This window comes from Coregonus lavaretus, assembly GCF_964263955.1.
Source record: "Coregonus lavaretus genome assembly, chromosome: 4".
Taxonomy (NCBI): Eukaryota; Metazoa; Chordata; class Actinopteri; order Salmoniformes; family Salmonidae; genus Coregonus; species Coregonus lavaretus.
In genome coordinates this window covers 42,952,934-42,965,063 of record NC_139991.1, presented here as the reverse complement: position 1 = coordinate 42,965,063, position 12,130 = coordinate 42,952,934, and the positions used below count along the sequence as shown (strand labels likewise).

The 12,130-nt window shown below is 41.1% G+C and overlaps 1 pseudogene across 1 annotated transcript; it reads left to right on the top strand.

The window, feature by feature from the left end:
* The first annotated feature begins 7 nt into the window (after window positions 1-7).
* On the top strand, window positions 8-8,298 carry LOC311127365 (glycolipid transfer protein-like; annotated as a pseudogene). The gene is made up of 5 exons: window positions 8-203; window positions 6,520-6,578; window positions 6,694-6,827; window positions 6,984-7,144; window positions 8,120-8,298. The product of its transcript is annotated as a glycolipid transfer protein-like (transcript).
* Window positions 8,299-12,130: the final 3,832 nt, after the last annotated feature.

Sequence of the window (12,130 nt, the reverse complement as noted above, 5' to 3'; positions counted from 1 at the left end):
CCCCACCATCTTGGTGCGCCTTGCCAAAGTATACAGTTCAGTTGCCTTGCACAGTGAAAACGGAAGAAAACAATCGTGATCATTCTGTAGTTAGTCGTATTATTTCAGAAAACGATGGCACTTTTAATGGATAACCAATTCGGACAACGCAGTGAATACAAAGTTGTTTCTGGAGTCAGTGGCATATCTTCCACCTTTTTTTGGTGAGTAGACCACCTGCCTATCCTTGGTCTTCATGACTTCATGAAATTGTAGAGACGCTCAAGCTGTCTCACCGTCACCGATACCTTTGTCTAGAAAATATCGTCACGTCATTTTCTTTCTGTCTCACTTTCCATGGTTGTGTAACAACTATAACGACATTTTGAAATAAACTAACTGAAAAACAGAACTTACATTGTTATTTAGTCTAACAAAACACAGGTTTGATATGCTGCGTTCATGTCATGTCGGAAATGTCCGACTTGCTAAACTAGGCGTAAGAGTCGGCTCAAATGATGTACAGTGGGGAGAACAAGTATTTGATACACTGCCGATTTTGCAGGTTTTCCTACTTACAAAACATGTAGAGGTCTGTAATTTTTATCATAGGTACACTTCAACTGTGAGAGACGGAATCTAAAACAAAAATCCAGAAAATCACATTGTATGATTTTTAAGTAATTAATTTGCATTTTATTGCATGACATAAGTATTTGATCACCTACCAACCAGTAAGAATTCCGGCTCTCACAGACCTGTAAGTTTTTCTTTAAGAAGCCCTCCTGTTCTCCACTCATTACCTGTGTTAACTGCACCCGTTTGAACTCGTTACCTGTATAAAAGACACCTGTCCACACACTCAATCAAACAGACTCCAACCTCTCCACAATGGCCAAGACCAGAGAGCTGTGTAAGGACATCAGGGATAAAATTGTAGACCTGCACAAGGCTGGGATGGGCTACAGGACAGTAGGCAAGCAGCTTGGTGAGAAGGCAACAACTGTTGGCGCAATTATTAGAAAATTGAAGAAGTTCAAGATGACGGTCAATCACCCTCGATCTGGGGCTCCATGCAAGATCTCACCTCGTCGGGCATCAATGATCATGAGGAAGGTGAGGGATCAGCCCAGAACTACACGGCGGACCTGGTCAATGACCTGAAGAGAGCTGGGACCACAGTCTCAAAGAAAACCATTAGTAACACACTACGCTGTCATGGATTAAAATCCTGCAGCGCACGCAAGGTCCCCCTGCTCAAGCCAGCGCATGTCCAGGCCCGTCTGAAGTTTGCCAATGACCATCTGGATGATCCAGAGGAGGAATGGGAGAAGGTAATGTGGTCTGATGAGACAAAAATAGAGCTTTTTGGTCTAAACTCCACTCGCCGTGTTTGGAGGAAGAAGAAGGATGAGGACAACCCCAAGAACACCATCCCAACCGTCAAGCATGGAGGTGGAAACATCATTCTTTGGGGATAATTTTCTGCAAAGGGGACAGGACGACTGCACCGTATTGAGGAGAGGATGGATGGGGCCATGTATCGCAAGATCTTGGCCAACAACCTCCTTCCCTCAGTAAGAGCATTGAAGATGGGTCGTGGCTGGGTCTTCCAGCATGACAACGACCCGAAACACACAGCCAGGGCAACTAAGGAGTGGCTCCGTAAGAAGCATCTCAAGGTCCTGGAGTGGCCTAGCCAGTCTCCAGACCTGAACCCAATAGAAAATCTTTGGAGGGAGCTGAAAGTCCGTATTGCCCAGCGACAGCCCCGAAACCTGAAGGATCTGGAGAAGGTCTGTATGGAAGAGTGGGCCAAAATCCCTGCTGCAGTGTGTGCAAACCTGGTCAAGACCTACAGGAAACGTTTGATCTCTGTAATTGCAAACAAAGGTTTCTGTACCAAATATAAAGTTCTGCTTTTCTGATGTATCAAATACTTATGTCATGCAATAAAATGCAAATTAATTACTTAAAAATCATACAATGTGATTTTCTGGATTTTTGTTTTAGATTCCGTCTCTCACAGTTGAAGTGTACCTATGATAAAAATTACAGACCTCTACATGCTTTGTAAGTACGAAAACCTGCAAAATTGGCAGTGTATCAAATACTTGTTCTCCCCACTGTATATAAACCTTGGATTGCTGATTATATGTATTGGCCAATGAGAGGCTTTGAAGCCACCGGTCGGCCATATTGGCACTCCTCAGAAAAGCAGTCCTCCATAGGAAGGAATGGAGCTCTACAGTATTTCATTTAAATGGACAGTCAAAACTGTTCGCTGCTCTGGCACCCCAATGGTGGAACAAGCTCCCTCACGACGCCAGGACAGCGGAGTCACTCACCACCTTCCGGAGACATTTGAAACCCCACCTCTTTAAGGAATACCTGGGATAGGATAAAGTAATCCTTCTAACCCCCCCCAAATTGTAAAGTGGTTATCCCACTGGCTATAGGGTGAACGCACCAATTTGTGAGTCGCTCTGGCTAAGAGCGTCTGCTAAATGACGTTAATGTGCCCTTGAGCAAGGCACTTAACCCTAATTGCTCCTGTAAGTCGCTCTGGATAAGAGCGTCTGCTAAATGACTAAAATGTAAAATGTAAATGTAAATGTTTCATGTAGGCTGTTTAAGTATTTTGTTGTAGTGTGGACAGTAACATTAGTACTTTATAAAAGTTATACAGTGGCTTGCAAAAGTTTTCACCCCCCTTGGCATTTTTCCTATTTTGTTGCCTTACAACCTGGAATTAAAATTGATTTTTGTGGGGTTTGTATCATTTGATTTACACAACATGCCTACCACTTTGAAGATGGAAAATAACTGAATAAGACCAAAAAAAACTGAAAACTTGAGCGTGCAAAACTATTCAACCCCCCCCCCCCCAAAGTCAATACTTTGTAGAGCCACATTTTGCAGCAATTACAGCTGCAAGTCTCTTGGGGTATGTCTCTATAAGCTTGGCACATCTAGCCACTGGGATTTTTGCCCATTCTTCAAGGCAAAACTGCTCCAGCTCCTTCAAGTTGGATGGGTTCCGCTGGTGTACAGCAATCTTTAAGTCATACCACAGATTCTCAATTGGATTGAGGTCTGGCCTTTGACTAGGCCATTCCAAGACATTTAAATGTTTCCCCTTAAACCACTCGAGTGTTGCTTTAGCAGTATGCTTAGGGTCATTGTCCTGCTGGAAGGTGAACCTCCGTCCCAGTCTCAAATCTCTGGAAGACTGAAACAGGTTTCCCTCAAGAATTTCCCTGTATTTAGCACCATCCATCATTCCTTCAATTCTGACTAGTTTCCCAGTCCCTGCCGATGAAAAACATCCCCACAGCATGATGCTGCCGCCACCATGCTTCAATGTGGGGATGGTGTTCTCGGGGTGATGAGAGGTGTTGGGTTTGCGCCAGACATAGCGTTTTCCTTGATGGCCAAAAAGCTCAATTTGAGTCATCTGACCCGAGTACCTTCTTCCATATGTTTGGGGAGTCTCCCACATGCCTTTTGGTGAACACCAAACGTGTTTGCTTATTTTTTTCTTTAAGCAAGGGCTTTTTTCTGGCCACTCTTCCGTAAAGCCCAGCTCTGTGGAGTGTACGGCTTAAAGTGGTCCTATGGACAGATACTCCAATCTCCGCTGTGGAGCTTTGCAGCTCCTTCAGGGTTATCTTTGGTCTCTTTGTTGCCTCTCTGATTAATGCCCTCCTTGCCTGGTCTGTGAGTTTCGGTGGGCGGCCTTCTCTTGGCAGGTTTGTTGTGGTGCCATATTCGTTCAATTTTTTAATAATGGATTTAATGGTGCTGCGTGGGATGTTCAAAGTTTCAGATATGCACACACCACTTTTTTGTTCTTTTTTTTTTTGAATTTTTTGAAACACGTTTTTTTATTTTTTTCCACTTCACCAATTTGGACTATTTTGTTTATGTCCATTACATGAAATCCAAATAAAAATCAATTTAAATTACAGGTTGTAATGCAACAAAATAGGAAAAACGCCAAGGGGCACTGTACTTTAAGGAAAAAAGTTTTATGTTTAGTTCACATATAATTTAAAAATATGCATTAAGGTGTCTGTAGTAGAATACATGTGGCAAAAACAAATGTAGACATTAATAAATGCATTTCTATAGCTTCCAAAATATTTTTTACAATGGTGGGGGAGTGCCAAGATGGAGGCGTGGTGGCTTCAAAACAGAGTCCCGTCAGTCATCTATACTGAACTAAAATATAAACACAACATGTAAAGTGTTGGTCCCATGTTTCATGATCTGAAATAAAAGATAGCCGAAATGTTGGATACACACAAAAAGCTAATTTCTCTCATTTTGTGCACAATCCCTGTTAGTGAGAATTTCTCATTTGCCACCTAACAGGTGTGGCATATCAAGAAGCTGATTAAACAGCATGATCATTACACAGGTGCACCTTGTGCTGGGGCCAATAAAAAGCCACTCTAAAATGTGCCGTTTTGTCACACAACACAATGTCACAGATGTCTCAAGTTTTGTGGGAGTGTTCAAGTGGCATGCTGACTGCAGGAATGTCCACCAGAGCTGTTGCCAGAGAACTGAATGTTCATTTCTCTACCATAAGAGAATTTGGCAGTATGTCCAACCGGCCTCACAACCGCAGACCACGTGTAACCAAGCTAGCTCAGGACCTCCACATACTGCTTATTCACCTGCGGAATCGTCTGAGACCAGCCACCCGGACAGCTGATGAAACTGGGTTTGCACAACCGTAGGATTTCTGCACAAACTGTCAGAAACCGTCTCAGGGAAGCTCATCTGCGTGCTCGTCGTCCTCACCAGGTTCTTGACCTGACTGCAGTTTGGCGTCGTAACAGACTTCAGTGGGCAAATGCTCACCTTCGATGCCCACTGGCACGTTGGAGAAGTGTGCTTTTCAAGGATGAATCCTGATTTCAACTGTACCGTGCAGATGACAGACAGTGTGTATGACGTCGTGTGGGCGAGCGGTTTGCTGATGTCAACGTTGTGAACAGAGTGCCCAATGGTGGTGGTGGGGTTATGCTATGGGCAGGCATAAGCTACGGACAATGAACACAATTGCATTTTATCGATGGCAATTTGAATGCACAGATATACAGTGATGAGATCCTGAGGCCCATTGTCGTGCCATTCATCCTCCTCCATCAAATCAAATCAAATTGTATTTGTCACATTCGCTGAATACAACAGGTGTGAAATGCTTACTTACACCACATCACCTCATGTTTCAGCATGATAATCCGTGTTGCAAGGATCTGTACACAATTCCTAGAAGCTGAAAATGTCCCAGTTCTTCCATGGCTTGCATACTCACCAGACGTCACCCATTGAGCAAGTTTGGGATGCTCTGGATCGACGTGTACGACAGTGTGTTCCAGTTCCCGCCAATATCCAGCAAGTTTGCATAGCCATTGAAGAGGAGTGGGACAACATTCCACAGGCCACAATCAACAACCTGATCAACTCCATGCAAAGGAGATGTGGCAAATGGTGGTCACACCAGATACTGACTGGTTTTCTGAATCACGCCCCTACCTTTTTTTTAAAGGTATCTGTGACCAACAGATACATATCTGTTTTCCTAGTCATGTGAAATCCATAGATTAGGGCCTAATGAATTTATTTCAATTGACTGATTTCCTTATATGAAATGTAACTCAGTAAAATCTTTGAAATTGTTGCATGTTGCGTTTATATTTTTGTTCAGTGTAGTGTATATATAAATCATTGGTCAGATCCCGAGTTTCCCACTTGGGTGGTAACAGAATTAACCAATAGGAAGCTCTACTCAAATAACTTTTATTCATTTTAACTCTGAGTTCCCGAGTTTCTGACATGACATGAACGTAGCAATAAAGTGGGCTATTCCTTGTCTTTGACCTAGTTGAATAAATAACAAATGATGTGGAGTGAGTACAGCATTATAATTACTTGATCAAAGTCAGACTTGCAAAGGTTACCATCACCCATACTAATAAAGTACCATAATAACCTTTTATGCAATTTTGAATGAGCCACAAATAAACTATCTTTGTGGATGGCTCAATCATAGGCTCATCTTGGGATTTAAATGGGCTATTGTCTGTTAAGTGTTGTAACAACCTTGCACAATGTTGTTTTGACATCTTGGAAATGTCAATGAATAGTCTAGGCATAAAGCTTACGAATCTGATTTTAAAACCAAGGAAGATATTGTAAAAAGGTAGTGAAACTAAAGGAGTGAAACCCCAGGGCAAGAGGAACCATGTGAATGTGGGTTTGTATGGAGCTGCTGTAGCCCCTCTCTTTCCTCCCACACTACACGCTGCATTGGCCTCCTTGTGACGTCAGACTATATGATTGGACCCTTTTCTCTATTGATTGCCCAACAAGAAACAATCATAGAATTACCATAATTATTGTCTGATTTCTAAATCTTTCCTCCCCCCAAGAAGGCGTCCAGCTACGTCCAAGATGCTGAGTCTGCATATACTCACAACTGCTTGGTTGCATTTCGATTAAATGTTTAATTCCTCTCCTTTCCAGGCTGCCTGGGGTCAAAAGTATTTGTTCCTATCAAATCAGACATCAGTGGCAATATAACAGTAAGCATGTTTCCCACTCTCTAATTGTGCCTTGTGTGTAAGTAAACCTACTGCAATTTATGTCTATAACTAATGCCTAAGCTCATACATTTGGATGGTAATATTTTTCTTCCAGAACATCTGAGGTGTGTTTGACAAGGACCCTGCCAAGTATGCAACACTACAGCAGATAGTGGAGGCAGAGAAGGAGGCACATGGCACAGAGTGGCCCAAAGAGGGAGCCACCTTGGCCCTAATGTGGCTGAAGAGGTGAGCTCAGAATCATCATGTGAATGTGTTAAAGCAGAGGTTTGTGCAGCCTAAAGGCCGTGAAATTGTGTGCTTATGTCTAGATCGAGATCTACATATCATGAATAATGGTGCGACTGAAATCAGGTGAGTTAAGCTGATTGTCCTCTCCCACAGAGGTCTCTGTTTCATCCAGATCCTGCTGAAGAGCTTGGCAGACGGAGTGAAAGACGAGAACAACCCTGACCTCATCCGTGTCAACATCACCAAAGCCTACGACCAGGCCCTGAAGAAATACCACAGCTGGCTAGTGCAGAAGATCTTTAAGGTAAGACCATGTGACTAAAGTCATGTGGTAGCATAGTCTTGACCTCCTTTGACCCTTGACCTGGTTTTCTACTTAACCCTGGTTCTCAAGCACCTCTGAGTGTATTGATTTCATATTGAACTTCATTCTCCCAAAGTAAAACATTTATAAATGTAATAACTGAAAACTACATTGTTGAATTTGAATGTAGATTAACTGCTCAGTGAAGGTGTACTAACTATGTAACAGACCTGGGTTCAAATACTATTTAGGGTATTACTTTCAAAGACATTTGGAAGTAGGTATTTAGAAAAGTTTTATTTGAAAAGACAAGTAGTTGAATATGGGAATATATTTGGAAATAGACTTGGAAAGTATTTGAAAATACTCAAATACACTGACTCAAATAAAATATACAATCTTCCGAAAACATCTGAAACCCTTCAAAGAGTGTATCTTAAATAATACATCGGTCATAACCATGTCATAATATCATAACTGACATAAATTGTCATAACCTGTCATAATATGGTCATAACACTGTCATTACCCATATATTTACACCTGTTGTGACTTATATTGCATTATTTTATGGCTGGTTATGACACCTACATAAGAGTGTCAAAACCCACATTGAAAGTGGCTAATATTGCGTTGATTCGAGCACAATTCCCACAGTAGAGCGAAACATTGATAGTGTGAACTAAAGGGGAAAAAACTAGAAAGTTAAGTGAAGTTCAATCTCGTGCTTCTCTGCGCGGGCTGATATTTCTTCTAAGCCTGCAGCTTATGACACTGGGTGTCAAGTTAAGTGTTACCGAAATTATTTGATAATACTTTCAAATACTTCCAATATAAGTAGTTAATTCATGCCATATTATTTGAAAATACTCAAATAAACTAAAAATACGTATTTAAATAACATGTACTCAAATACACACGTACATGTATTTGAACATAGGTCTGCCATGTAACAACTGGATTTCTCCCTGTCCCCTCCAAGCAGCTTTGCTTGCAGCACCCTACAAGTCAGACTTTATCAAGGCCCTCTCAAAAGGTAAAGAGGTCACAGAGGAGGACTGCATGGCTAGTGTACGCCAGTTCCTTGTCAATTTCAAGGCCACTGTGGATGCCATCTATGAGATGTACACAACACTGAATGCAGAGCTGGACTATAGCGTTTGATGTTGTCCCCCAAACCGGACTGCAGCAGCATCCTGCATGTTACTTTCTTCCAGTCTTCTGTATTTCGTCCTTTCTCTCAGGTGATGGAACATTCCAGCTTTTGAGGATTTTATTTCAAAGAAGATGATTTTATCCGTGTCACCATTTTTATTATTACTTTTCTGTCCCTCCTTTTAAATTCCTCCCTGAATGTTGATAGTTTGGCCGATGATGAGTTGCTACTGGACAGAAAGTGTTGAGTGTTTTCTAAATTGTACAGGTGTAGCACAGCTCTTGGTGTGTAAACCTATTGTGCAGTCTGCTGCTGTTACACGTGATTCACCAGAGGTAAGAGACATTCAGAAGTGATATCCTGAGACCTGGTCAGTGTTATTCTAGTACTGCATCTCTCTCTCTGTGGGAGGGGGAGAGTATTTCTGCTATTGATTGACAATGCACACGACTCATGAAATCCCTACTGTAACTCTGCTCAGAAATGTGAGATAGTGCCCTCTAGCTTCTGGGAAAGTCAACTATCCCATGCCTTTAGAGATTATAACCACCATTAGTGGTTTTAGTGCCTTATGTTGTCTATCAAGTGATGTTTTGTTTGCGTGGCTTTTGCATGCTTGTTTGAACAACTGAACGTTTAGTTGAGTAGGGTTGCACTTCTTACATGTATTTTTGTGTTAACGATTTAAGTCTGTAAGAGTTTCCATCAGTGGAATCCATATTTTAAATTCCTTCAATTTTGTCAACACAATGCCAAACAGTATTTGGCACATACATTTACATGTCAGTTTCATTCACTATTGGGTTGTCGTACTTCATACTATTTTGAAAGCATTTATTTTTTATTTCCAAAAGGTTATTTCAGAAATGGTAATGTATTTGCTAATTGTTGGAAACTGAGGGGAGTCATTCTATAGTGCTGGTGACATGGTTTTGGACCAATCAAAAGAACAAAGTCAATGCATCTATTTATTCATTTGCAAGAGACATGCTTTGGTTTGTACTGTGTATATACCTGGAATATGGTTATGTGCATTGCTCACATTGCAGTGATTTGTTTTTTTTAAATCTCTAAACAACCTGTAGATTTCAAATTATGAACCTAATTTATATTGCATTTTTAAGATTAAATGGTGAATTGAAGTCATGGTGTATTTCATCACTTTATACCACAAGCCAATGGATTAAACCAGCTACTGCCTACCTGTCATAAGAGGCAATTCACTTGTCAACCTCATGGAGGGGACATTTACTAAATAAATGTAAATTCATTGATTTGTGCCCTTCTCAAGGGATGCAGTTGCAACTTTTATCCAACAGAGGTCACCTTCTGTGTATTTACACACAACATAAAAATTGTGTACATACTTCATGTGCTGTAAATAAAAGGGCATATATTTGATAAACATACTGCAACACTTTCACCCTATACATTTACTCAGCATCTTTATTACCAATAGCATTACACAGTCAAGGTAATAGGGTGACCGCTTTAATGAGAGATCCTTCCCCTTTTCACCGATCCCATCTCACCCATACCTTCCCCATATTCCACTGACTCTAATCCCAATTTCCCCCCCATTATCTCCCCTCTCTGTCCCTGAGGGACTGTGGTGGTGCTAAAGGACAGAGTGGCTCCTGTCCCTCTAATCCTTTGTGAGTGTGTGCTGTGCAGGGTGAACAGGCCTCTTAATCCTGCAGGTTTATCAGCACAGCTGCCTCAGAGCCCAGCCAGGAGCCAGGACACAGACAGACAGCCAGGATAGGCAGACAGACAGCATGGGAGGAACAGGAAGGGAAGCCTCCTGGCAGGGCAGACGAAACACAAAAAGACCAGACGGGGCCTCACCGACAGCTCCACCTTTACGACAGGCCTACTCAACACCTAAACACTGAAGAAACAAAGCTAAATCAACAGCCCCTATTTACAGCAGTAGTGTCAAACATGCCGCCCCCGATCTGATTTATTGTGGCCCCATTTGTGCGCCTAACAGGAATGAGCTTTTTACATACAGGGCCTTCAGAAAGTATTCATACCCCTTGACTTATTCCACATTTTGTTGTGTTAAAGTCTGAATTAAAAATGGATTAAATATTATTTTTGTATCACCCATCTACACACAATACCCCATAATGACAAAGTGAAAACATGTTTTCTGAAATTTGTGCAAATTTATTGAAAATGAAATACATCAATATCTCATTTACATAGGTCATCACACCCCTTTGCTATTACACTCAAAACTGAGCTCAGGTGCATCCAATTTCCTTTGATCATCCTTCAACTTGATTGGAGTCCACCTGTGGCCAATTTAATTGTTTGGACATGATTTAGAAAGAAACACACCTGTCTATAAAAGGGTTCACAGTTGACAGTGCATGTCAGAGCAGGAACTATACCATGAAGTCCAAGGAACTGTCTATAGATCTCAGAGAAGATTTATGTTCCAACAGGACAGTGACCGCAAGCATGCAGCCAAAGCAACGCTGGAATGGCTTCAGAACAAGAATGTGAAAGTCCTTGAGTGGCCCAGCCAAAGCCCAGACTTGAATCCCATTGAAAATCAGTGGAAAGACTTGAAGATTGCTGTTCACCGTCACTCCCCCTCGAACTTAACAAAGCTTGAGAAAATCTGCAAGGAAGAATGGGAGAAAATCTCCAAATACAGATGTGCAAAGCTGATACAGACATACCCAAGACGACTCAAAGCTGTAATCGCCACCAACTGTGCTTCTACAAAGTATTGATTCAGAAGGGTGTGAATACTTATGTAAATTACAAAATACAGATTTCTGTATTTCATTTTCAGTAAATTTGCAAACATAAAAAAAAAACTTGTTTTCACTTTGTCATTATGGGGTATTGTGGGTAGATGGATAAGAAAAATATATATTTTGAATTTGGGCTGTAACAACAAAATGTGGAATAAGTCATGGGGTGTGAATACTTTGAAGGCACTGTACAGTATATGTAAGCAGAAGTGTTTTCTTTCTATTTCAGTTTAACCCTTCTCCTGATGTTTGAGTTAATAGAAATGGCCACTCAGCCAAACTGACTGACATCCCTGATATACAGGTATCATCAGACCTTTTCTGAGCTGACATTTTGGGAATGATGCAGAACCAGGACTGAAGGCACAGAACCTCTGGCTCCAGGCTAAATATTCAACAGCTCAGAGTTGGATAGCCCATTTCTGAATAATGGGATGATATACATTATTAAAAGTAATATATTCATGCGCATTTATCCTGAAGAGAGCATGTATTTTTCACACAAATGCAACACTGCAGGGAGAGGAGTGAGGGAAGGTCTATGGATTCCTCTTTCCATATATATATATATATATATATATATATATATATATATATATATATATATATATATATACACTGTATATATATGACTCTTTTAAGGTTCCACTAGCTCCAAGCTACCCCAATCTTTACTAGCCATTGTAACTACTGTAATAAAAGCCACTGCAGAGAATAGAATCCCCCCTTCCAAAATTTACAAAAAAGCATCCCATTTCACCAGTCCACAGTAAATCCTTAGACAGTGATGCTATAATCATGTAATAGACATGCCGTTAAAAAAATTATTGGTTAAATTTAATTTTTAATGGGTTCACACTCAGTGATAGAACCTCAGTGGCCAGCAACAGTCCAACCACTTCCAATAGTACTATACTCCCGCTTTCTCCAAAGCCTAGTGTTATGAAACCAATAACTAGCCCACTGATTTTGCTGCACTCATTATGTCTAAGGCCTAGCTACAGTGCAGTCGGAAGGTATTCAGACCCCTTGACTTTTTCAACATTTTGTTACGTTACAGCCTTATTCT